The sequence below is a fragment of the Mirounga leonina genome, unplaced genomic scaffold, assembly GCF_011800145.1.
Source record: "Mirounga leonina isolate KUSES-001 unplaced genomic scaffold, KU_Mleo_1.0 Mir_447, whole genome shotgun sequence".
NCBI classification, from domain to species: Eukaryota; Metazoa; Chordata; class Mammalia; order Carnivora; family Phocidae; genus Mirounga; species Mirounga leonina.
This window is the reverse complement of record NW_023270757.1, coordinates 1035546-1061124: the sequence shown is the minus strand read 5'-3', so window position 1 is coordinate 1061124 and position 25579 is coordinate 1035546.

Sequence of the window (25579 nt, the reverse complement as noted above, 5' to 3'; positions counted from 1 at the left end):
CCCACCCATCAAGTTCTTTCAGAGGGAGTGTTGGCAGTGGGCACTCCTAATCCCAGAAGCACTTGACAGGTAGGCCGGCTGCCGAGAGCCCCCCTGTTCCCCCTCAGGTGCCAGACTCTGCACTTTGGCCACAGCAGCTCCAAGCACGATGATCAGACAAAAGAGGGGAGTCTGGCACCTATGGTGGGGAGCCTGTCATCTTGTGGTGGGACATTTGTTGAGTGCTTCCTGGCCTGGGGAGTGTGACACCGAGGGGCACGCTGTCCCCGGTGAGCAGAGCATGGCAGGAGTTGGCTGGGGTCAGGAGGGCACAGCTCTGGACATCTCCAGCTTGCCACTGGTCCAATACTTGTCAGAGGGCAGCCTCTACGCATATTTAAATAATAAGCAGCGAAGAGATGGTGGGAATTTGCAGCGTCGGCGAAAGGAAAAGAACAGTCTCATTTAAAGACAGTGTCCCAAGAGAAATCTGAACTAAGTTTGCCCCCCTGAGGAACTCTGGGATACTGAGAAGGCATCTGGGATTCCATTTGTATAACACATTTGGGCCTTCTGGAAGAAATGCTAGAGAGGATTTTTGGAGCCTGCCGTTAAATTCTACAATTCCTAGAACTAATATCCCTGAAGAAAGAGTGGAAACCCAAAGTGCCCTACCTTTGGGGACTGAGTCCTGGAGGAAACTACCCCTCTTCCGGGTAGGAGTGGGGTGGCTCGGACTTCCTTCTTGGGAACGAGGCCTTGTTGGGGAGGAACATGCTTATGTGACCTTCCAACACCCCTACTTCAGGAATGAGGAATATATGTGTTATGAACTGAATGTTTGTGTACCCCCAGAATTCACATGTTGAAACCTAATCCCAAAGTGGTGATATTAGGTAAGGTCTTTGGGAAGTGCTTAGGTCATGAGAATGAAGTCCTTACTACTGGGATTCGTGCCCTCATAAGAAGGAGCCAGAGAGCTGGCTCACTTTGTTTCCACCCTGTGAGGATACAAGGAGAAGCAGGCGATCTACAACGCAGAAATAAGACCTCACTCAGAAACCATCCACACCAGCACCCTGATCTTGGACTTTCCGTCTCCAGAGCTGTGAGATATAAATTGTTGTTTAAGCCACCCAATCTATGGTGTAATTTGTTAGAGCAGCCCAAAATGATTAAGACAATATGCTAAGCCTTGCAGAAGGGTCTTTGGGGCCTAATGGGCTGCAATTACAGGAAGGAAAACCTACCATCTCTGCTGTGCCAGGAGCAGGATTTGTGTGAGCAGGATCCTGAGCTGCCACAGACCTGCAGGGAGGGTGACGAGGAGCTTTGGGCTCATTTTACACTTTGAAGCAGGCTATGCTCAGAGCTGTGAAGGCATCTCCCCCAAACCCCGTCCCCTACCACCCAAATTCCCTTTGCTGGTTCACAGGAGACCAGGGAGTCCAGGAGGAAGAGTGTGGACTTAAGTCCTCCCTGGGTTCTTCAGAATGTTGCAGATTTTTCTCTCATCTAGCAAACTGATGATGAAAACTATGCAATGACCCAAAAGATCATAAAGGGAAACTGATATGGAACTACAAAGTTAGAAAGCTCCAGAGAAATGCAAATTGCTATTTTCTACTACACAGTTAGAATTCTTCTAATTATCCTGTTTTATTTATTTGTCTGTGTCGGCCCTAATGCCACCATGCATACATCTATTACTAACAAATTAGGCTTCCATAATATGTAGCCAAGCAGAAATCACCCCAGCAATTCATACTCGGTTGTTGTTAGGCTAACACATGGCTTATGTAGGTGTCATCCCAGTATGCTGTGATTTGATTTATCTGATACCTGGCTATTGACCTCTTACAGAGGGCTTCTTGAGACTGGGACCATCTTTTCCATCCCTGCCTGATAAGCTTCTAGCACCATGTCTGGTACAGAGCATGTGCTTGGTACATTTTCGTTGAACTGAATACAACTTCAGTTCAGTTGCTTTAAACCTTTCTCTCTATGGGTCATTCACTCATGCATTTGGCAGAACTTTATTGAGAACCTACTACGTGGTCGGCACCGTGTCAGGCACTGGGTGTACAATGATAAAAGGGAGCTTACAGCCTAGTCGTGAAGATAGACATATACCAAGTGATTACACTCCTCAACATATGATTATGAAAGAAGAGATTTCTCAGAAAACATGTAGCAAAGCGAGGTAGTAAGGTTTCTCTGAGGCAGTGACACTTAAGCTGAGATTGGAAGGCAGGGCAAAGATTAATGTGGTCATTTAAGCAAGACATAAAAAGAGAACACTTACCACTTACGTACTATTACTGTATGCCACACACTGTTCTTGCTTTTATTCTCCAACAACACTGGGATGGAACTGCCATCATTATGCCTTATTATGCAGGTGAGAAAATCAAGGGGGTTAAATAAGAGGTTAAAAACTTGCCTGAGGTCCTACACACAGTGAGTAATGGGGTTTGAACTTGGTAGGCTGGCTCTGGAGTCATGTTCCCCACACGTGGAGAAGGAGACCAGCTTGTGCAAAGGGCCTGTGCCTTAGCAAGCGATAAACAGCAGGTCTGCTCACCCCCAGACTGGACAGCCTCCTCGCAGCTGTCACATCAAGCCTTTTCCTGCACTGACAATTCCCTTTCCTAAGGAGAACTTTGGCCAGGGCAATGTCCTCCATCTTGTTTTATCTGTAAGGCACCTTTCATGATGGTAACAAAAAGTATTTTTGGAGCCAAGGCACGGAGGCCGGGTGGTGCCCACCGTGTGGAGAGGCCAGAGGCAGTATCTCAACAAGGAGACTTGTTGGCATCCATCTTCATACTGTCTAACTGCTTCCGGAAAAAGAGAGGAAAGGAAAGGAACAGGCTGACCCAGGCCGGTTTCCCTGTTGCATCCGAGACTGCGAGTCACAGAGTAAGGAAGCACTTACTTAGGCAGACAAAGCAAAACTTCCACCAGAATGGCCACACCAAGGGCTTTTTCAGGGGCCTTAAAATCGGTTGTCAACAGAAATGCAAATGGAGCCCGTCTTCGTCTTGAAACCATATGTCCTCTGCAATAGGAACATTTTTTCCTGCTGAGAATGCTGTTCGGGGTTTACTTGGTGTACTGTATGGTAATCAAGGCAGGGCAGTAAGAGGGAAAAGCGAACGCCCAAAGAGCTACAACTGAACGTGGACGATCCTTACAGAGACAGAAAAGAATTTGCAAGCTGAGAAGCCACCCATCACCTGCCATGAGGGAGAAGGAAAGCTGCTTGGCGGTGGGCTTCACTCATCTCCCACCCCCAGGGAATCTCATTTGCTTTCCTTCTTTTTTTTTTTTTTTTTTTGTATTTTTTTTATTCTTATGTTAATCCCCATACATTACATCATTAGTTTTAGATGAAGTGTTCCATGATTCATTGTTTGTGCACAACACCCAGTGCTCCATGCAGAATGTGCCCTCCTCAATACCCACCACCAGGCTAACCCATCCTCCCATCCCCCTCCCCTCTAGAACCCTGTTTGTTTTTCAGAGTCCATCGTCTCTCATGGTTCGTCTACCCCTCCGATTTCCCCCGCTTCATTCTTCCCCTCCCGCTACCTTCTTCTTCTTCTTTTTTTTTTTTTCTTAACATATATTGCATTATTTGTTTCAGAGGTACAGATCTGAGATTCAACAGTCTTGCACAATTCACAGCGCTTACCAGAGCACATACCCTCCCCAGTGTCTATCACCCAGTCACCCCATCCCTCCCACCCCACCCCCCACTCCAACAACCTTCAGTTTGATTCCTGCGATTATTGCTTTCCTTCTCATGTATCACCTTCCAGTTTTTTAAAGCAATGTTTTGCCTCTCCTTAAGTTAGTAGCTAGATGGTCGTACTAGTCTATACATAAAGTAGGTAGGTTAGTTAGTAGCTAGATGGTAGTACTAGTCTATACATAAAGTAGATAGGTTGGTAGTTAGGAACTAGGTTAAAGTAGATAAAATGGGAAGAGAACAGAGACAGGAGCAATGTCATGTGGCACCTATGCCCGTCCCAGCTTGATCCTTACAGCAGGAAAAACCCAGGATCTGGGTATAAACCTCAGGTCATTAATAATAACTACCATTTATTGAAGCCAGGAACAATGCGAAGTGCTTTAAATAATTTGTTTAATAGAGTTCCCATAGTACTGTGAGGTTAGTTTTTATATTCTTGGAATGTCTAGCACAGTGCTTGGCACATAATAGATGCTCAGTAAATATTGGTTGACTTTAAAACATTTTGCAGCATTACTGGTTATCCCTTTTGAAGACACATAATTTGCTTGGCAGGTCAAACATGGAAGCAATATTATAGGAATTCACTTTTTTTTTTTTTAAGATTTTATTTATTTATTTGACAGAGCAAGACAAAGCAAGAGAGGGAACACAAGCAGGGGGAGTGGGAGAGGGGGAAGCAGGCTTCCCACGGAGCAGGGAGCCCGATGTGGGGCTTGATCTCAGGACCCTGGGATCATGACCTGAGCCGAAGGCAGACGCTTAACGACTAAGCCACCCAGGCGCCCCAGGCGTTCACCTTCTAACCACCTAAAGCACAGGAGAATACATGTATGTGATCAAATCTGTTGGTGAGATCTTGCCCCATGGGTGAGAAGGCTTTTCTACATTGGCCGGCATTGAAAAGGAGGAGCACAAGCCAATGATGGGTCAAAGGGGGCATTATTTAGAGAAATTACTTCAGGTTTTACAGGCACACAGCGCTAGACTGAAAAATATTCTTCTTGGCAAATGAGTAACAAAGTAATTAAAGGAGTCAACATTCAAAACAGAGAAGTGAAAATCTAAAACAGGCAGTGAGACAAATAAAACATGAGTACAGCTTCAGCTGGGTGGGGAAATACCAATTAATAGAGCTATCTCTAAAAGAAAAAGATGGAATTCTCATATGTAATCCCTCTTAGTACTTTTTTATTTAACCAGGGATCTCAATATTTCTAATGTGAAAAAATTTTATAAATAGCAAAACCAAGGTTTAAAAATCCTCCCAGAATAATTTATGTTCACAATTTTTTTTCTGCCCATTCCTATTTTTAACTATTTGATGGGTGTTGGGTGGTTGCTGGGATCTTCTATCCCATTCGGAGGACAGGCATCATTGAAGAGCAACTCTAAGTGGCAAGGATTTCCCTGGGATTATCTAGCAATAGAGAAGATACTAAGATGGACAGCTAACTCTATTTTCTTTCAGAGAATGAGGAAATGGTCGAAGCGGAAAAGTGACTATTTTCTATTTTGTGATGGTTATTCTTCCAGAACCATCACATCAATCAGTCAGCAACTATATGTTTGAATGCCTATGAAAATGTTCATATAATTCATTGTGTCACACCTCACTGAGTGGGTACCTTAAGTCATTCAGTGACTCCAATGAATTTTTTTCCCTTGAAGTATCTTACTGGCTCATAGTTTAGCAGCTACCACTTTTGGGCAGTGTGTAGAAAGCCACAGACACTAAAATGGGTGACTCTACTTTAATTCACTTCTAAATATAATCTCTCTGTGTGTTTCTCTGTGTTTCTCTCTCTCTCTCTCTCTCTCTCTCTCTCACACACACACACACACACACACACACAGTCACTTATGTAGTTTCAATCATGGTCCGACTAGGAAAACAGAAGTCACACTAAGTATACAAGAGCACATTTACTCCAGATGACCAGTTACAAAGATAATGGAATATTTGAGTAGTCACATGGGGATCATGTTAGCAACCAAGAGATTGGCAACATCAGGAAACTGCTGCCATCCTAAACTAGAGGGATTAAAAGCGGTTTACCAGAGCCCAAAGGCAGAAATCACTGAGTGGAAGATAGAAATGCACTGCATCTGCTCAGGGAAAATCAGAGCAATGGAATAGACACAGCCACTTGGGAGATGGCCCCGGATGCAAAGAGAAGTGGAAAATCACCCAACTTCTTTCATTCTCTGCCCACAGTCTTACTGGTATGTCCCATTGGTCAAACTTAGCAGGAAACCAGCTGATAGGAGACACTGGGAAATACAGCTTTCAGGTATCAGTCACTCGGTAGAACTGAGCAGAGGAGGGAAGGGACATGGAACATACCTGGTATCAACAGGCCAAGAACTGACATAAGCATATGCCCACATACACACATACATACATAACTTATTTCCAACATCAGCATTGTCCCTGTCTGAATTTGAAGCTCTGAAGCAATGTAAAATAAATAAGGCCAGTCATTTGCAAGATAATTTACTATCCAAGTCTACTTGACTTTATGATTCCAGGGAATCTCTTTTTTTAATCTGGTCAAGATGCAGCTTAGAAAAAGAAAGGGGAGAATAGAAACCAAATGCTTAATCATGTGTTAGTATCAATGTTCAATGCTTTTCAAGCATTATCTCACTTTATCTTCACATCAACCCCATAAGTTTATTATAGACTTTAAGGTTAAAGTTGTATATCAACCGCAGTGCACAAGTGAAGAAACTCAAGGAAGTGAGTATATTATCCATGATAATACAAGTAAATATTGGAGCCTAGTTTTATATAGGTGGGTCTGACTTTAAATTTTTACTGACAGCATGCAGCCTAGGATGTAAGTGATACAAAGTTGAAGCCTATTCATTTGCTTTGCATTCTGCAGTTCATTATAATGAAACAGTGATTGAAAATAGGAGAAGAACAATTTGAACTAAAGAATAATAAAAGGATCTATGACTTTCAAATTACAGAGGAAAATGGAAAAAAATCAATAACCAAAATAAGGGAAGAAAAGGAAAAAATTAATATGTAAAAGAAGAAAGATTAGAAAGCACATAGTAAGATAGTTGATTTAAGCCCAAATATATCACTAATTATATTAAATGTAAATGTACTAAGTGCACCAGCTAAAATGAAGATTATCAAACTGGCTAGAAACACAAAACTCAACAATATTTGTTTACAAATAATATATAGCAGACAGGACAGAGATAGTTTAAATGTAAGTGGGATGAAAAAGAGTATTTGGTTAGCTAATATTAACCAAAGTAATGATGTTACTATAAAGCAAAAAATAATATTAAATACAAAGAGGGACACTTCATAAAGTTTTAATCAATATTAAAGATCAGTCTAAATTTTTGTACATTTAACATAAAAACTTTAAAACATATAAAGGAAATTGACAGAAGTACAAGAAGAAACAGACAATAATCACACACTAGGACATTTACACATCAGAGAAACTGATAGAACAGACAACAAATTAGTATGGATAGACAAGATGCAAACAACATGATTAACAAACTGAATAACATGATTAACATACTTGACATAATAGATATATAGAGAATAATACTGTCAACAATTGCAACATACCCATCTTAGTGAAGCACACATTGAAACTTTACTAAAAGTTACCATATCCTGAGCCATAAATTAAGACAAAGGCACTCTACCTCTGTTACTATAGATTAATTTCTCTCTCTCCTCTTTCTTTCTCTTTTTAAAAAAACAAGCAAACATTCCTCTTGTTTGCTTGTCTTGGTCTTTGTATTTCATTTTGGAGGATTTCTGAAATGTATGGTGATTTTTGCCTATTTGTTAATATTTAGGAGAGCTTGTTTTAAGCTATAAGTATAGGAAGAAGGGCTTTAATTATGCACTAGGGGACCCCTAATGTCACTGTCTGTGGTCTTTTCTCTGGGATGATTCAGTTTCACTGAGAAAAATACTAATCCTCTTTTCTCATGTGTAAACTCAGGATAACAATAGTTTCTAGGCCACAAGGCTATTGTAAGGATTAATGAGATAATCTATATCAAGTGCTTAAAATATTTCCTGGCACATTGAAACGTCCAATATATATTAGCTATTATTATTTGAAGTTTTCAACTACTCTCATAGTTTCTATATCATTGATTAGATGTGTTGATGGTACCCAAATATATATAACCAGTCACTTTTTTTAACATCTACACATGGATGTATCTAGACCAGACATAACATGTTCATTCTCTTCTATCTCAGTAAATAATCATTCAATAAATCATTACTACCTTAGTCAGTTCAGGCTGCCACAACAAAATACCATAGAATTGGATGGCTTAACCAACTAGAAATGTATTTTCCACAGTTTTGGAGGCTGGAAGTCTAAGATCAGGGTTCCAGTATGGTTGGGTTCTGGTAAGGATCCTTCTCCTGCCTGGCAGATGGTCACCCTCTCACTGTTTCCTGATATGGTGGAGAGAGACTGAGCTCCAGTCCTTTTCTCTACTTATAAAGACACTCATCCCCTCATGGGCATCTCACGCTCATGACCTTATCTAAACCTAATTACCTCCTCAAAGCCCCACCTCCAGATACCATCACATTGGAGGTTAGGGCTTCAAGATATGAATTTAGGGGGATATTAAACATTAAGTCTATGAAGGAAAATTGACAGATGGAAACAGACAATAATCACAATACTAGGACATTTACACATCTGAGTGATCGATAGTACAGACAACAAATCAGTATGGATAGAGAAGATGTGAACAACATGACTAACACACTTGACATCACCTTTGCAATTGCTAAAACCAAAATCCCAACTTGTCCTTGCATCTTCCCCTTTATTATTTATTGGGCCTTTCTCCCCAACCAAAATGGATGCTATTAGACTACAAAGACATTTTTGGTCTTCTTTGGGGTCTGGAAAGTGTATGCCTGCAATGGCTGTGTCTAAACCAGCGTATACAATAAAATGAGGCATTAAAATAAAGAATAACTGCACTTTACAACCTTAGAGCTGTAAAACCATATTCTTTAAAGGTTGGATTTTTTTCAAACTGTTTGATTTTCCTCTTTGCCCTTTTTTTTTCCTGTTTTTTGTTTTGTTTTGTTTTGTTTTGTTTTTCCTCACTTCAATCCACCACTAATTACTTTCAGATAGAGCCCTCACTCTCTTCTCCATTTGGATGTTGCTGTATCTTCTTCTCTCTCCCTTATAACATTTGCTGATGAGGACTCTCTACCTGGTTCCCAATTTTATCCCTCGACTGCCATTTCCTGGGCTCCTGGGCATCATAAAATATCCTTGGATTCTCCACAGCAGACTGTTGAATTTGGAAAGGTAGACTTTCTTTCAGATATTTTTGGCTTTTCCTTTCAGACTGCACTGTTAGGCCTTTGGGGCTTCATGTTGTTTATTCTTGGAGACTTCCTGGAGCGTCAAAAATGGCTTAAAATGATTAGTATGCTGTGCATTGGCATATATGACATTCAATCGCCCTACAACCGAGCTGTATTTCAATGAGATTTGCGTAAAAGAAGCAGAAACATATGGATTTCATCCTTCCTAACTACCTCTACTTTTTTAAAAGCAGGGTCTCAGCATTTGAGCTTCTCTGGATATAAAATGTTTGAAATTGAATGAGATAGGGCAAATAAGAGTGAGAGAGGCTTTCCCATTCCTGATGGCTGTCTTGTCTCTTATATCATCCTAGTTAGTGATTATGCATTTGTTAATTTCTGCCCAACTTCTCTCTCTCTCTCCCCTCTAGGTTTTCCTTCCTTACTATAAGTCGCTATTAACCCCCTTCTCTCCCTCCATCCTTCTGTCCTAGAAATAGCTACCTGTTGGCCACTGCCCTGCCCTACCTAAGCTCACATCTTGAGAGGTGTCAGAGGGATATAAAACCAAGGAATTCCAACACATTGTGAAAGTATCATGATAGAGAAGCATAAAAAGAACTTTGAGGGGAGAACAACTTTTGGGGGGCATTTTGTATTTTCCTATCTTTTGTTTGCATTATCACTTCACAGAAGTGCTCTCCATTGTTTTTTTTTTTTTTTTTTTTTCTTTTGCCTCTGGTCTCCATTTCTGGTCTTTTTTCTCCCACCTGAGTTTTCTACAGCCACACTGGCTCTTTCCAATTCCCCATTGTAAAAATTCTTTATCTCCATCTGGTGCTGCATATGCATGAGGAGTTTGGTGCTTTCCTCTCCTAGACTCTTATCCATTGTCCTGAATGGAATCCTCACAGTTGGAGCCTTTTGCTGCTCTTAGGCTGCCTCAGTTTAGTGTAGGTCTCCAGAGAGCAGAGCTAGCTCCTGGTAGGGCATAAGCTGAGTGACTGCATTGAGATCTTCAATTGCACAGCACAGAGTATGTGGCCATGAGTAGACAAGACTGATGTAATTCTATCACAGTGTGGAAATAAAATGAAGTGTTGCGTTACGTGAGTAAATAGACACCCATAACAGATACAGTCCATGGGACAATCAACAAGTCTGATTAATATTACGACCCTGCCTCCCCCAATAATTGCATTAACTCAGCCCCCTTGCTGCCAGTCATAAAATAGAAGTCAGGAAGCATTTCTCTAAGAAGTTTTTCTTTAAGCACCTCAACAAATTAGTGTCATTTCACCTTTACCACATTTGAAGCATTCTGCTAAAAGACAATGAAATACCAGTTATGAATATGTCCAGCAAGATAGGAGATCTTAGAGGGTCAGGAACGTTATAGATATGAACATAAGTTCAGGTGATCATTAAGCTCTTTTCCATCTATCTACACATTTCCTTGCTGCATCAAGCTCTTTCTCATCCCATAATGAACCAGCTAAGCATCTGTAGGTCAAGTATTCTTATGGGAGAGCTAAAGAGGAGATGCTACTTCTTCTGCAAATTGTCCATTATGGGAGTCACAAAATTAAAATTGAGGTAAAACTGAAGGAAACAAACTACATGGTACAAGAGAGGGGTTAAAGTACATTGTATTTGATTTGATTTTTAACACTTTACCTAGCAATCACTAATATACTGCTTAATTATTTGCCAGGCACTATTCTAAGCATCTTACAGATATTAAAATAGGTAATTTTCATAACAATGCTTCAGTAGGGGTACTACTATTACCCATGATTTACAGATGAGAAAACTGAGACACAGCAAGATTAAGTGATCTGCACCTGCTCACACCTTTTAAGGGGCAGAGCCAGGATTTAAACCTAGGCATCCCAGCTCCAGAGTCCATGTTGTACTCTGCTATACTGCTCTGCAATGGTAAAGATTGAATATATATATAGTAGTTAAAAGTTGAGAAATTGGTTGTAGTATTTAAATTCTAAAAGGAACCGGACATATGCTAGAAGCCATCTGCCTCACAAAGATCATCTGTAAAATGGGAATAGTACCTATCATATAGGAAATTATGATATTTAAATTAGTTAACATTTTTAGCAAAGAGCCTGGCATTTGATAATAGTATCCATTTTCTCAAGAAACAAAAGGCACACTGAATACTATGTATATATGCATTAATGAATGAATGGTTGACTGGCTGGATAGATGATTAAATAAGCAAATAAATAACTATATTTCCCAGATTCAAGGGGAGGGAAAAGACTCATCTATCAATGAGAGGAGTATCGAGGCCACACTGTTTGAGAAGGATGGGGGATGGGGGATGTTGTTGTGGCTGACTGCAGAATACTGTCTGCCAAACAAGGTTCTAGTTCCAGTTCTATGAGCAAACTAGTAGATCTCACTGTGTCTGGTCATCCCGGTTATACACTTTTTCTAATGAAGTAATTATGTAATAAGTAGTGGACATTTTTTTGTTTTTGGCTTATTGCTACTCAAAAGTGTTCCTCATTTGGGAGAATTCCCTATTGAACATGTCTAAATGGAAATCAGATCCTTACCTTCCACTATTTTTTTTTTTAAATATTTTATTTATTTGACAGAGAAAGCACAAGCAGGGGGAGTGGGAGAGGGAAAAAGACCCTGCGATCATGACCTGAGCTGAAGGCAGATGCTTAACCAACTGAGCCACCAATGCACCCCCATACCTTCCACTATTAAACCTGCTGACAATCCAAAGCTAGGGCACATGACCTGATCTCAGCTAATGCAACTGTTTTTGGTCTTTGAAGCTTGACTGGGTCACATTAAGACCTAGGGATAGGGGCGCCTGGGTGGCTCAGTTGGTTAAGCGACTGCCTTCGGCTCAGGTCATGATCCTGGACTCCCTGGATCGAGTCCCGCATCGGGCTCCCTGCTCGGCAGGGAGCCTGCTTCTCCCTCTGACCTTCCCCCCTCTCATGTGCTCTCTCTCTCTCATTCTCTCTGTCTCAAATAAATAAATAAAATCTTAAAAAAAAAAAAAAAAGACCTAGGGATAGATAGATATGGCCATATGACTTTGTTCTAGCAAAGGAATGCCCAGAAGTGAGTGTATCTCCACGCACTTGAATGACCCGAATGAGCAAATGACCCTATATTTCCCTCTTATTTCTCCTTTTTCAAATAAAAAGGAAAAAAAAATCAAACCTTTCTCTACAGCATTAAATTCTCTATAAATCATTTTAAATTATTTGGAAAGAGACATTTCTTTTAGTTCTTCTTGCGTGGTGTTGGAAGAAATCTCTCTCCCTAGAGCATTGATTTCATTTTGAACCTACAATGGAGATTAAAGACATAATTTTTTTAAAATCCCTAGTAACTTTTTGTTCTCCGAATTGAACACTTGTTGACCTAAGTGTGTATGTGTATATACATCATATAGATTCACAAATATTGTATTAGAAGTGCAAGTCCATTATTACTATTCAATATGGAGGTTTTTTTTTTCATTTGAGAGGAATGGTAATTCATTTCATTTGTTTAATACATTACACTTTCAAAGCATGTTTTCATAATTCTCAAAACTGTCTGAGGTGGATATTATTAACCTCATTTTACATATGAGAAAACTGAGGCTCAAAGAGATTATTTTACTTCCCCAAGTTTAGGAAGATTGCAAGTATCAGAACCAGGACATGAAACCATATCATCTGATTGCACTCCAGTAGGTTATCAAAACTATCACACATTATTTTCCATTGGACTTGGTGGTTATCCTTCAAAAGTCCTCATCTTGATAAACAGAAGCTTTAAAATCAGATCTAATAAAGGAGTTCAACATTTAACATTAAATTTACTGGTCAGAAAGTTCCTGGCTCACCACTAGAGATTTTTAAATGATGGAAAGAGAGCAGTTCACAGGTTGTGCTGTTCTCTCTTTCAACCATAACTTTTCTCCTAGGTTTATAGTTATGGTTTGGCATTAGAGTACAAAGCAGTAAAACTTAATTGAATAGAAGCCAGATCAAGGTCTTTTCAAGCTGGACATAATGTGAGTAACACAAATACAGATGAATCAACATTTAGAAAAAATTTCAGTTACAAAGACCCCAGGGAAATCATAACCCCTAATTTATAAAATCTTCCCACCATGAAGCATAGTTATTGTGACATACACAGGAATAGGCCCATAACTATTATTAATGGAAATGAAAACTATACCGTAAAACTCATATCTAGAGGCTCAAAGTGTACTTCTGATACAAACCTATGCCCTACCAAAAAAAAAAAAAAAATACAACAACAACAAATATTTTCAGGTCACTCAGATTTTCTCTACTTTAGCATGTAGGAAAAAATTACTCCCCCGTGTAAAACCTCTTACTAAGTCACATTAAATAATTCAATTCAATAAATACATTAAATACAGTCTTCCCGCCTAATTTCCATTGTCTTATAAGTTTGAACCCCCCTTTTATTCTGATGGAATAATATCCATCATTCTGATACTTCGGGAATTTTTCAAAATGCTACTTTGATATTATATTTTGCCCCATGCTGTTGTAGTTGCACACTCTTCTCCCTATTTCTGAGTCAGAGCTGTCCTACCCTGGAGGTAATGAGTGTGCTGACTGTGGATAGATATTTAGCCAAGCCAGTTACTGTGGTAGGCTGAAAAATGACCTCCTAAATATGTCCACTTCCTAATCCCTGGAACTTGTATATATATTTCCTTCAGAGGAAAAAGGGAGATTGCAGATGTGATTAAGTTAAAAGTTCTGAAATGAGATTGTTCTAGATTATTTTGGGGGCCCAATATATTCACAATATATGATAAGTAGAGGCAGGAGGACATCTAAGAGAAGATCAGCAAGGATATAAAGGACTTGAGCAATACTACAAACCAACCAGACCTACCAGACATATACAGAACACTCGATCCAACAATAGCTAAATACACATTTTTCTCACATGCAAATGGGATATTCTCCAGGATAGACCATAAAGCCACAAAAAAAGTCTCCATAAATTTAAAAAGATTGAAACCATCCAAAGTATCTTTTCAAACTACAGTGGAATACAACTAGAAATCAATAACATAGGAAAACTGGAAAATTCACAAATACGTGGAAATAAAACAATACTCTATTAAATGGACCAAAAAGGAAATCAAAAGGGAAATTAGAAGATACTTTGAGATGAATGAAAATGAAAATACAACATATGAAAACTTATGAAATGCAGCAAAAGCAGTGCTCACAGGGAAATTTATAGTTGTAAATTCCTACAATAAAAAGATCTCTCTCAAGTCAATAACCTAACTTTATACCTCAAAGAACTAGAAAAAGAAGAGCAAATTTAATCCAATGCTAGCAGAAGGAAGAACATAATGCAAATTAGAGCAGAGATAAGTGAAATAGATTCTAGAAAAAATAGAATCAATGAAATCAAAAGTTGGTTCTTTGAGAAGATCAACACATCTGACAAATCTTTAGCCAGACTAAGAAAAACAGAGAGAAGATGCAAATAACTAAAATCAGAAATAAAAGTGGGGACATTATTATTGACCTTACAGAAATAAAAAGAATTGTAAGAGAATACCATAAATGATTGTAAAGCCAACAAATTTGATAACATAGATGAAATGGACAGATTCCTAAAAACACACAAATTACCAAAATTAGTATTTCTATTTCATGACAAAATAGAAAACCTGAACAGATTTATAACAGGTAGAGATTAAATCAGTAATCAAAATCCACTCAACAAATGATAGTCCAGGACCAACAGCTTTACTGGTGAATTCTACCAAACATTTAAAGAATTAGCATTGATTCTTCTCAAAACCTTCCAAAAAAATAGAGGGAACACTTCCTAACTCATTCTATGAGGCCAGTATTATCCTGTTACCGAAGCCAGACAAAGATATCACTAGAAAAGAAAATTATAGACCAACATTTTTTATGACCACAGGTACAAAAATCCTTAAAATATTAGCAAACCAAATTCAGCAACATATAAAAGAATTATAGTAAAAACCCAAGTGAGATTTATCCCAGGAATGCAAGGTTGGCTTCATACATGAAAATCAATTAATATAATATATAATTGTAGCATAATAAAGGACAAAACCCATGTGGTCATCTAATAGATGCAGAAAAAACATTTGACAAATCCAACATGCATTCATGATTAAAATCTCGCAGCAAACCAGGAATAGAAGGGGATTGCCTCAACTTCATAAAGGACATTGATGAAAAATCTTCAGCTAACATCATATTTAATGGATAAAGACTGCAAGATATATGCTAAAGAAATTAAAATTAACCAGATTGGAAAATAGAAGTAAAATCTTTATTTTCAAGTGACATGGTCCTATAAGTAGAAATTTTTGAAGAATACACACACACACACACACACACACATACTCCACAGAAGTCCTAGAACAACTTTAAGCAAGGTCACAGAATGCAAGGGCAATGTGCAAAGCTCAGTTGTGTTTCTATATACTGGCAACAAACAATCCAAAAGTAAATTTAAGAAAATAATTCAATCACAAAGAACAAAACAGAGTAAGATAGTTAGCTATAAATTTAACAAAAGTTCATTATTTGCACAATGAAAACTACAAAGCACTGAAAGTAATCACAAAATATATCAATAAATGGAGAGTCATTTCATGTTCATCAATTAGAAGTTTCAAGAATCTTTTGTAGAAATTGACAAGATAATACTAAAATGTACATGGAAATGAAGGGACCTAGAATAGTCAAAACAATTTTGAAAAGGGAAAGATAGCAAGACCATGTGGTATTTGTATAAAAATAGCCCTATGGATCCATGGAAGAGAATTAAATCCAGAAATAAACATTGACATTTATGGTTAATTGATTTTTTTTTAAGATTTTATTTATTTATTTGACAGAGAGACAGCGAGAGCAGGACACAAGCGGGGGAGTGGGAGAGGGAGAAGCAGGCTTCCCGCCGAGCAGGGAGCCCGATGCGGGACTCGATCCCGGGACCCTGGGATCATGACCTGAGCCAAAGGCAGATGCATAACGACGGAGCCACCCAGGCGCCCCGGTCAATTGATTTTTTTTTTTTTTTTGAAGATTTTATTTATTTATTTGAGAGAGAGAGAGAGTGAGCAAGAGAGCACAAGCAGGGGGAGTGACAGAGGGAGAGGGAGAAGAGAAGAAGACTCCCTGCTGAGCAGGGAGCCCGATGCGGGGCTCTATCCCAGGACTCTGGGATCATGACCTGACCTGACCTGAAGACAGACGCTTAACCAATTGAGCCACCCAGGCCCTCCTAGTCAATTGATTTTTATAAATCACCAAGTCACCAAGACAACTCAATGAGGAAAAGGTAGTCTTGTCACAAAGACAAAGCACCATATACAAAAATTAATTCAAAATGTATCATAGATATCAATATAAGAGCTAAAAGTATAAAATATCTAGAAGAAAACATAGAAGAAACTCTTTATTACCTCTGGTTAGGCCAAGAGATCTCAGATATGATAGGAAAGGCAAAAGCAATAACAGAGAAAACTAATAAATTGGACTTCATCAAAATTAGAGTTTTTGTACTTCAAAAGACACCATTAAGAAAATGAAGGGACAAGCCATAAAGTAGTTGAAAATATTTGCAAACCATGAAGGACTTGTATTCAGAACATATAAAGAACTCTTAATGCTCAATAAGAAAACAATCCAAATACAGAATAAGCAAAATGGCATATGAATGGCTGACAAGTACATTAAAAAGTGTTCAACATTTATGAGTCATTGGAGAAATGAAAACAGTAATTTGCTATTGCTATTACCACTAGAGGGGCTAGAATTAAAAAGACAGACAATTATCAAGTGTTACTGAGTATGTGAAGGAACGATCTTCATAAATTGCTTGTGGAAATGAGTATCTAACTTTACAAAACAGTTTGCGGTTTTTTTAAAAGTTACATAAACTTACCAAAGAATTCAGCCAACAATTCCACTCTTAAGAATCTACCTGAGAAATGAAAACATATGCACAAAGACTTGAAAATTACTATAAGACTGGAAGCATTACCACAACAGGCCCAAACTGGAAGCAATCTGAGTGTCTATCAACCTGATAAGTAGATGAATAAATGTGGTATATTCATACTATAGAATATTATTCACAATCAAAAGGAATTAAATCATGATATATGTTAAAACATGGGTTTAACCTCAAAAACATGGTAAATGAAAGAAACCAGATCCACAAGGATACACACTGTGTGATTCCATTTACATGAAATGTACAAAAGTGCACATTTATAGAGACAGAAAGTTGATCAATTGTTGCTGGGGCTGGAGGTGTGTGAGTGGAAATTGCAAATAGGCTTGAGGAGAAGTTGGGGGGCGATGGAAAAGTTCAGTACAAAACAGATTGTACTGATGGTTGTAAAATTTTATAAATTTATTAAAAATCACTGAATTGTACACTTAACTTATGGCATATGAACTATATTCCAATAAAGTTTTTTTAAGTTGTTGGAGGAATAAAAAGTTAGCCAGGAGGAAAAAAAAATTAAGATTAAGCTGTTCTTTAATCACATAGCCTGCTATGTTTACTTTTATCGTAGCACTTAATTATACTTTTTCAAATCAGCTGTCTTCTTCTCTGACTTACACTCCCCATTGGAAATGTGAACAGAAGCATAACTGATAGATATGTTAACTGTTCTTTCCTGCTCAGGACATTATCCCACATTAGATCTTTCGGTGAAGTGTGTCTGTCTTGGCCAACTGACACCTCAAGCACCTGGTGCTGAAACCAGAGACAGAAACCAGGAAGAGCCAGGAGAGTAAAGAGAACAAAGGCCCACGATACACAATTCTGAGAAGCCGTGGTTCGCAGAACTGTTCAATGCACCCTAAGAACCCAGTGTGAGAACCCCGCTGTGATGACTCTTCGCCCTGCCAGCCAGCCCGGGGTGGGGAAGGGATAGATACCAACCTTGAGGAGAAAAGGAGGAAGTGAGGAGAGAGCACAGTGTTGGCAAATAAGCCTGTTCTACACGCTTTCTGTTATTCCAAAAAAATGGTATCCCATGGATGGGCCGCTAGAGGCACGTGAGGGCTGTTTGTCTTACAAGACAAACTGAAAACATTTGGTCCGTGGCCCTAAACCACTGAATCCTAGAAACTTACTATCACATTTCATAAATTTGGGGAAAACCAGACAGGATTGCGCAGGGGTTTTATTGAGGAAAGACATCTGCCAAACCAGATCACAGGAGCTTCCTCTCTCCGCATGGGCTGGGAGCGTGGTGTCCAAAGCAGGCTTTACCCCCGCAGCCTCCGGACCAGACAAAGGGTCTTATCTGTGAATCAAAGTTTAACGGTGTGACAGGTTCCCATCTCATCCATATTTTTCCCTGTAAAAGGCAGAGGAGACAATAAGATGCTGTTTCCCCATGTGTGCAAGTGGAGGTTTATGTGAGCTGAGCAGAGGAGGGAAGAGAAAAGGGGGAGCCATCTTCCAGGAAACTGATTTCTTAAGGGCCCCTACACCAAGCACTGTTTTCTTTGATTTAGTCCTTCCAGCACCTTATGGGATGAGGATTTTACCTACATTACAGATCAGAAACTGAGGCTCAGAAATATGTCCTACCTGTCAAATAGGTAACATTATACGTTAGATACAGGTAAGAACTTGCGGCTCTAAATTTGGAGGGACCAGTGTTACATATGTAGTAAATGGCAGAGCCCGTATTTAAATCCGGGTCCCTGGGAGCCCTGAGCCCTTGTGCTGTTACACTACACTGTGTCCATTCAGGTCCGGGTGGTTTTACAAAAGTGTTCGGCCTTTCAGCTTCGTCTCTCTGATTTCTTGTTTCTGGATGATAAGCCAGCCAAAGGTCCTCCTGGGAATTCTTTCCTCCCCTAGGGCCCAAAGAATAGAAAAACGCCACCGTGCCCTTGAAGTTTCCCTAACAATCCCAACTATAAAGGCTGGAGTCAATGCTGAGAGGATATTATTAACAAATGGCTTAAGCAAAGTCTTCAGAGGGCTGGCAGCCACCCACACCATTTGTAAAATCTTAGGGAAGAAACCCGATCCAGAAAACGGTTGGCAACAACAAACCCCAGTATCAGACGTCTAAGAGGAGGAGGAGGATCATTGCCTTTAGAGCACTTGTTTTATCATGGACAATAAAAGGGTTCCAGTTGATTCAACAAAAAATAACCAAAAACAAGGCTATTTTTAAAAAGGCATTTATAGGACTACGGCTTTCATTTCCTTTGCCTTTAGATCTTTAGCTTCACATTCTGAGTAGCAGATGCTGTCGTATAAGGAAGACCACCTGCTTTCCAGGGCATCTCTGCAACAAATAGATTTGAGAGAGAGAGAAGAAAGATCACAGGATAAAAAGGAGAGAATTAGAAATGGGGAAACGGGAAATTAAGAAGTTGGCTTAATCCATAGCTTCTGAATTATTCAACTGCTAAAAAGCTGACAGATTTCTTTTGACATTTGACTGTCTCACTCTGAGTTTCTATCCATATTCCACTTTTTAAGGACCTACTTTAAGAGAATTCTGTCCATCTGCACATATTTGTGACATATTTATCTTTCCTTGCAAAATGTAGACATAAAAAATTTATAGAACATAGGTATTAATTAAATGGTATTTTAGTTTTAGAAAAGTTGCTCAGCTTTAAAAGGACTCCCAGGGGTGAATCTTTGGGTAAAAGAAATCTTCTTTCAGAAATTAAAATAGCTCATACTCACCCCCCCACCCCCGCCGCCACCCCATTACTTAGTACTTTCGAATTTCAAAGTTTCTAAAACTGTGTTAAACTCTTACTTGAGGCAACAGGTATGACTTGAGTTACTTGAAATTATAACCTCAAAGGCTCGGTCCCCACATACCAAGGAAAATAAGACATTAAGGAAATTATTCATATAATTCCAACCAAGTTAACACACTCACCTGAAACATACCAGTAATAAAAGTAATAACAGGAAAAGTCTACAGTTTGGAAGACTCAGGAAATAATTTGTTCTAGAAAGCTGTATTTTTCCTTTCATTAAATACCCAAACATTGTTTTTTTTTTTTAAAGATTTTATTTATTTATTCATGAGAGACAGAGACAGAGAGAGAGGCAGAGGGAGAAGCAGGCTCCTAAGGAGCAGAGAGCCCGATGCGGGACTCGATCCCAGGACCCTGGGACTATGACCTGAGCCGAAGGCAGACGCTTAACCATCTGAGCCACACAGGCGCCCCCAAACATTGTTATTTTAAATTTTAACTGGTTTTAAGATCTTTCTCAAATATATCAGACATTACTTTGCCTTCTTAACAGTGTTTATTTAGCTATAATTTATTCTATTAATACTTTCAAAAAGGATTTCAGAGAACGATTAAACTTTATTCTACACATAATTTGAACTCTTTTTGATGTCCTGGGGTCTTCATATCAAACATCAGTGACATTATGAGGCTGTAACAAGGCAATGCCCTTGGAGAGATAAGCATACTAAATCATCTTATTCTATGGTGGCCATATCCTCCTGTGTTGTTTTAATTCTTATGTCTATTTTTTAATGTTGCTCTATCTCTTCCCTTGCTGCCAAGCAATTGCATTTTGTTCATGTGACAAGGCTACCTCTGATGGTCCCTTCCCTCTCACAAAGGGAAGGGACTGCTAATTACTGCTAATATTCCACAAGCGTGGAAACCAGATGACCCATTAGAATTAAAAGGTGTTAAGTAAGGGCTTAAGAGGTTGAAAGAAGCAGGTTGAAATAGGTTCCCCTGAATAGAGGTGACAGATGAAATGCAGAAGCCACAATATTTGAGATATGCTCAAAAAGTATTTGTCGATCTGAATTCAAATTTCACTGGACAGCCTGTATTTCTATTTGTTAAACTTGTCAACTCCAAGAGGCACTGCTGATCAAGAGCCTCCAGGCTGTTCAGTGCAATGGTTAAGTGGAGTTGACCTGACCCCAACCAGATGGCTCTCAAAGAATTCTTTAATTCTAGACATTATGGCAGCAAAAATATTCATTGAACAGTGACTGAAATCACACACTCTGAAAAGAACCACACATTCTTCTATTTAGCTATGTATAAAAATGTCTCAATAAACGATAAAGATCACTCATTAGGGTGCTGGTATTGATCCTCATCTTCTTTTTGTGATGTACCACTCACTCTGCATGGCTAAATGAAGAGACTGTGGGCTAGGCTGGATCTTTTTTTTTTTCTCCCCCCTAGATTTTGCTTATGTTCTTGTGCCTATGTTGTCTATGGTTGGGGATCCTTAAGACCTGAAACTGAAGAGTATTCTTAGTTCTGCTAATGGAACTATTTAAAGTGACTTCAATAAACCCGTCTTCAGGGCGCCCTGGTGGCTCAGTTGGTTAAGCGACTGCCTTCAGCTCAGGTCATGATCCCAGGGTCCTGGGATTGAGTCCCGCATCGGGCTCCCTGCTCTGCGGGGAGCCTGCTTCTCCCTCTCCCACTCCCCCTGCTTGTGTTCCCTCTCTCGCTGTGTCTCTCTCTGTCAAATAAATAAATAAAATCTTTAAAATAAATAAATAAATAAACCCATCTTCAAATGTTGATTTTTCTGGATATTTAACTTCCTGGACCATACTCTGCAAACTGACCATTAGAATGTACATTTTTACCTGGGACAGCTTAACAAAGAAGCCAAGAATATATGGTAGGGAACTGATAGTCTCTTCAATAAATGGTGTGGGGGAAAACTGGACTCTTTCCTTACACCATACATAAAAATTGACTCAAAATGGATTAAACATTTGAACATAAGACCCGAACCATAGAACTCCTAGGAGAAAGCATAGGAGATAATCTCTTTGACATTGGTCTTGGTAACGATGTTTCAGATTGGACGCTCAAAGCAAAGGCAACATCACTAGCATCCCAGAGTTACCCACTCATCCCTTGCAGATCACAAACTTCTCTCTCCCTTTTAAAGTGAACATTATTCTGCTTTCTTTGGTAATAATTTCTTTTCTTTCCTTTATATTTTTACCACCTACATATGCATCCCTAAAGAATATAGTTCCAATTGCCTTATTTTTTTTTTACATTTCTAGAATGGGATTGTGCCGTATTCATCATTCTTTCCTTTTTTTCACTCAACAATATATTATATTCACCCATGTTGTTCTGTGTAACTGAAGTTTTTTCATAATTCACTCTTTACATCTCTCTTCCAGTGGACTCTCAGCATCATGTCCCTTCTCTTCACCATTATATTCCCACCACTTCTTAGAATGTGCTCAAAAAATAATTTTGTGTGTGTGAAAACCAAAACCATCTATGTCCACACTGCTTACGGTCCACATTAACAAAGCTTTTTTTTTTTTTTTTTTTTTCTTTAAGATTTTATTTATTTGCGAGAGAGACAATGAGAGACAGAGAACATGAGAGGGAGGAGGGTCAGAGGGAGAAGCAGACTCTCTGCCGAGCAGGGAGCCCGATGTGGGACTCGATCCCGGGACTCCAGGATCATGACCTGAGCCGAAGGCAGTCGCTTAACCAACTGAGCCACCCAGGCGCCCCAACAAAGCTTTATTATACCAATCCTACTCAATATTATTTCATTATTCCAGGAAAATCCTGCCCAGGAGGACAAAATTTGCAAATAATTTTATTTTTCATTTCAGAAACTTCCTTTAAAAATCATTTAAATAAACATTAAACTCTCCAGTTCTTCAATAGATAGCATCAAACAACTGAAACGACTGTTCATCCTCCAAGATTCTTTGAGCACTCGCCTCTATTGGCCCTGCCTTGTTGTATCCACCAATGCTAGACTATTATATCACACTTCTCACCTAGCCTTAGTCATGTGTCCACATGAATGACTTGCCTTAAACCAGACTCTAAAACTCCATGAATATCCTGATTTTGTCCTCTGCTATAGATGCACTCAAATTCTGTCAAGATAGTGAGTGGCAATTACACAAGTATTTGCTCTGTAACTATTACCCTTGCCATGGTAAAAATGAACTCAGCTTTGTATTGTTAACAGGCCCTTTTGAGGATATTTTCAGGAGGCCATCACTGTACATTTGATTGAGTTTGTAAATGAACCAAAGAAACCACAGGCAGCATATTCAGGTTAGAGAGTCAGTGTGCTTTGGCACCACACAGCATTCCTGCTAACTGCTAAAGCATCCAGTACTTTGCAGAGAATAACAGAGAGGCGAAGCTTTTCATGGAAATGAAATTATAAAGGCCTGATACTTAAAGATTCTACTTTATGCAGAAGCATTAGGAAAGTCTAAGGATAGATCCTCAGAACAAGATATTAATGATTCTCCATAACTCTCTAAGGACTTACAAATAGAACTTCAAAACAGGACTGCTTAGCCCACACTTATGCTTTCTAAGAAAAAGTAGAGAGCATAGTCTAGGGTGTCTGGACAAATATGCTTCATGGCCAACAAACTTACTAATGCCTCAAACACGCTGACCCTGAGAAATTGGAGTTCTGCTCATTAGAAGAATGAAGGGTCCAGAGTTTCTAAGCATCATTACCACCATCACTGATGTCTCACCCTCAGCTCAAAGGGTCATCTCAGGATGAAACAACAATGTACTGGATGAGACCTTTGGGAACCTTAGAATGGAGTTTTATGTGCATGAGATGGACATCCATATCCTAATCCTCAGAATCTGTGAATGTTACTTTATATGGCCAAAGGGACTTCGAAGATATGATTGTTAGGGACTGAGATGGGAAGATTATCCTTATCCTGGATTATCTAGTTGGCCTGATGGAATCACAATAATCCCTATAAGAGAGACACAGGAGGAGTCGGAGTCAGAGGAGAAGGTGATGGATGACAGAAGCAAAGATTGGAATGATGGTCTTCGAAGATGGTCTTTGAAGATGGAGGGAGGGGCCATAAATCGAAGAAGGCAAAAAGCTGAAGAAGGCAGGGAAACAAATTCTTCTCTCAGAGCTTTCACCTTAGCCCAGTGAAACTGATTTTGGGCTTCTGATTTCCAGAACTGTAAGAATAAAGGTGTTGTGGTGGAAGTCACTAAGTTGGTGGCAATTTGTTACAGCAGCCATAGGAAACTAATACAAACAGATATTATACATGGTCCCACAAACTAAATTAAGACACTGTATTCCTTTTGGATCGTTATTTAACAAATTATCATAAATATGATAGCTTAAAACAACACACATTTTATTATCTTGGTTTTCATAGATCAGTTCAAGCATGACTTAGCTGGGTCCTCTGTTCAGGATCTCACAAAGCTGCAATCAAGGCATTGGCTAAGGCTGGGGGTCTCTTCTGTGGCTTGGGGTCCTCTTCCAGGCTCATGCGGTTGTTGGCAGAATTCATTTTCTTGGAGCTCTAGAACTCATGGTGTCTTGGAGAGAGTCTCTGTTTCTTCGATATCTGACCTCTACACCCTCTTATAAAGGGCTCATCTGATTAAGTTGGGCTCACTCAGGATAATCTCTTTTTTTGATTAATTCAAAAGTCAACTGACTTGGGATCTTAATTAATCTTCAAAATCTTTTCCTTTGCCATGTAACATAACCTAACCTTGGGAGCGATATCCCATTATTTTCTCAGATCCTGCCCACACTCAAGGGGAGGATATTATACAGGGTGTGTACATCAGGTAGTGGGGATATCGGGGGCTGTCTTAGAATTCAGCCTCCTGCAGACACATAAAATGTCATTTATTGTATGCAATGTGCTATTTTAACATGGTTAGTGGATGTTAATATATATATATATAAGTTCCATAAATTTAGCTAAAATTCTCATTCACTATTTCTATTTTTTCCATAAAATCTTAGGTTCCTAAACTAAAAATTCTCATATTTCTAGGATTTACAGAAAATCTAACCCTGGCAATAGAGGAAGTTACTTTTCTAGATACAAATATATGTTCAGTGTGTATGTAAATATACATAATCCTAAAAAAAATTTAAATATATATATCCTTATGCTGGAAGTTATTCTGTTTTATTGATTAGGAATCTTGGTCAGTGAAAAACAAATTGAGTGGTGTAGAATTATGGAACAAAGGAGGCAGTGGAGGCCTGGGATCAAAATCCAGGTCTGGACAATTCTTGTTCAAAGTTCTACCCACTGTACCATAATATAATCAGTGTTTGCATCTCAGAAAACACATTATGAGCTCGATATTAGAATTCATATTTATATGCTATTGGTGGCAATAATTTCCAGCAGGACAGTATAATACAAGTCCTCACAAATGCTGGCATTTTCCCTTCACACCCCTAGGGAAGCTTTAATCTTCCAATATTCTCAATTAAGCACTAATCCTGTGTTCTTTATTGCTTTGTGTGTGTGTTTAAGAAATTGACATGGCCTCATTGCTCAATGTACACATACTATTTATAAGATGTCCTTGCCACTTAATCATGGAGTCCAATAATTTATTATTCATTTTTTTAGGACAATTAATGGTTTTGTTGGCAATCAT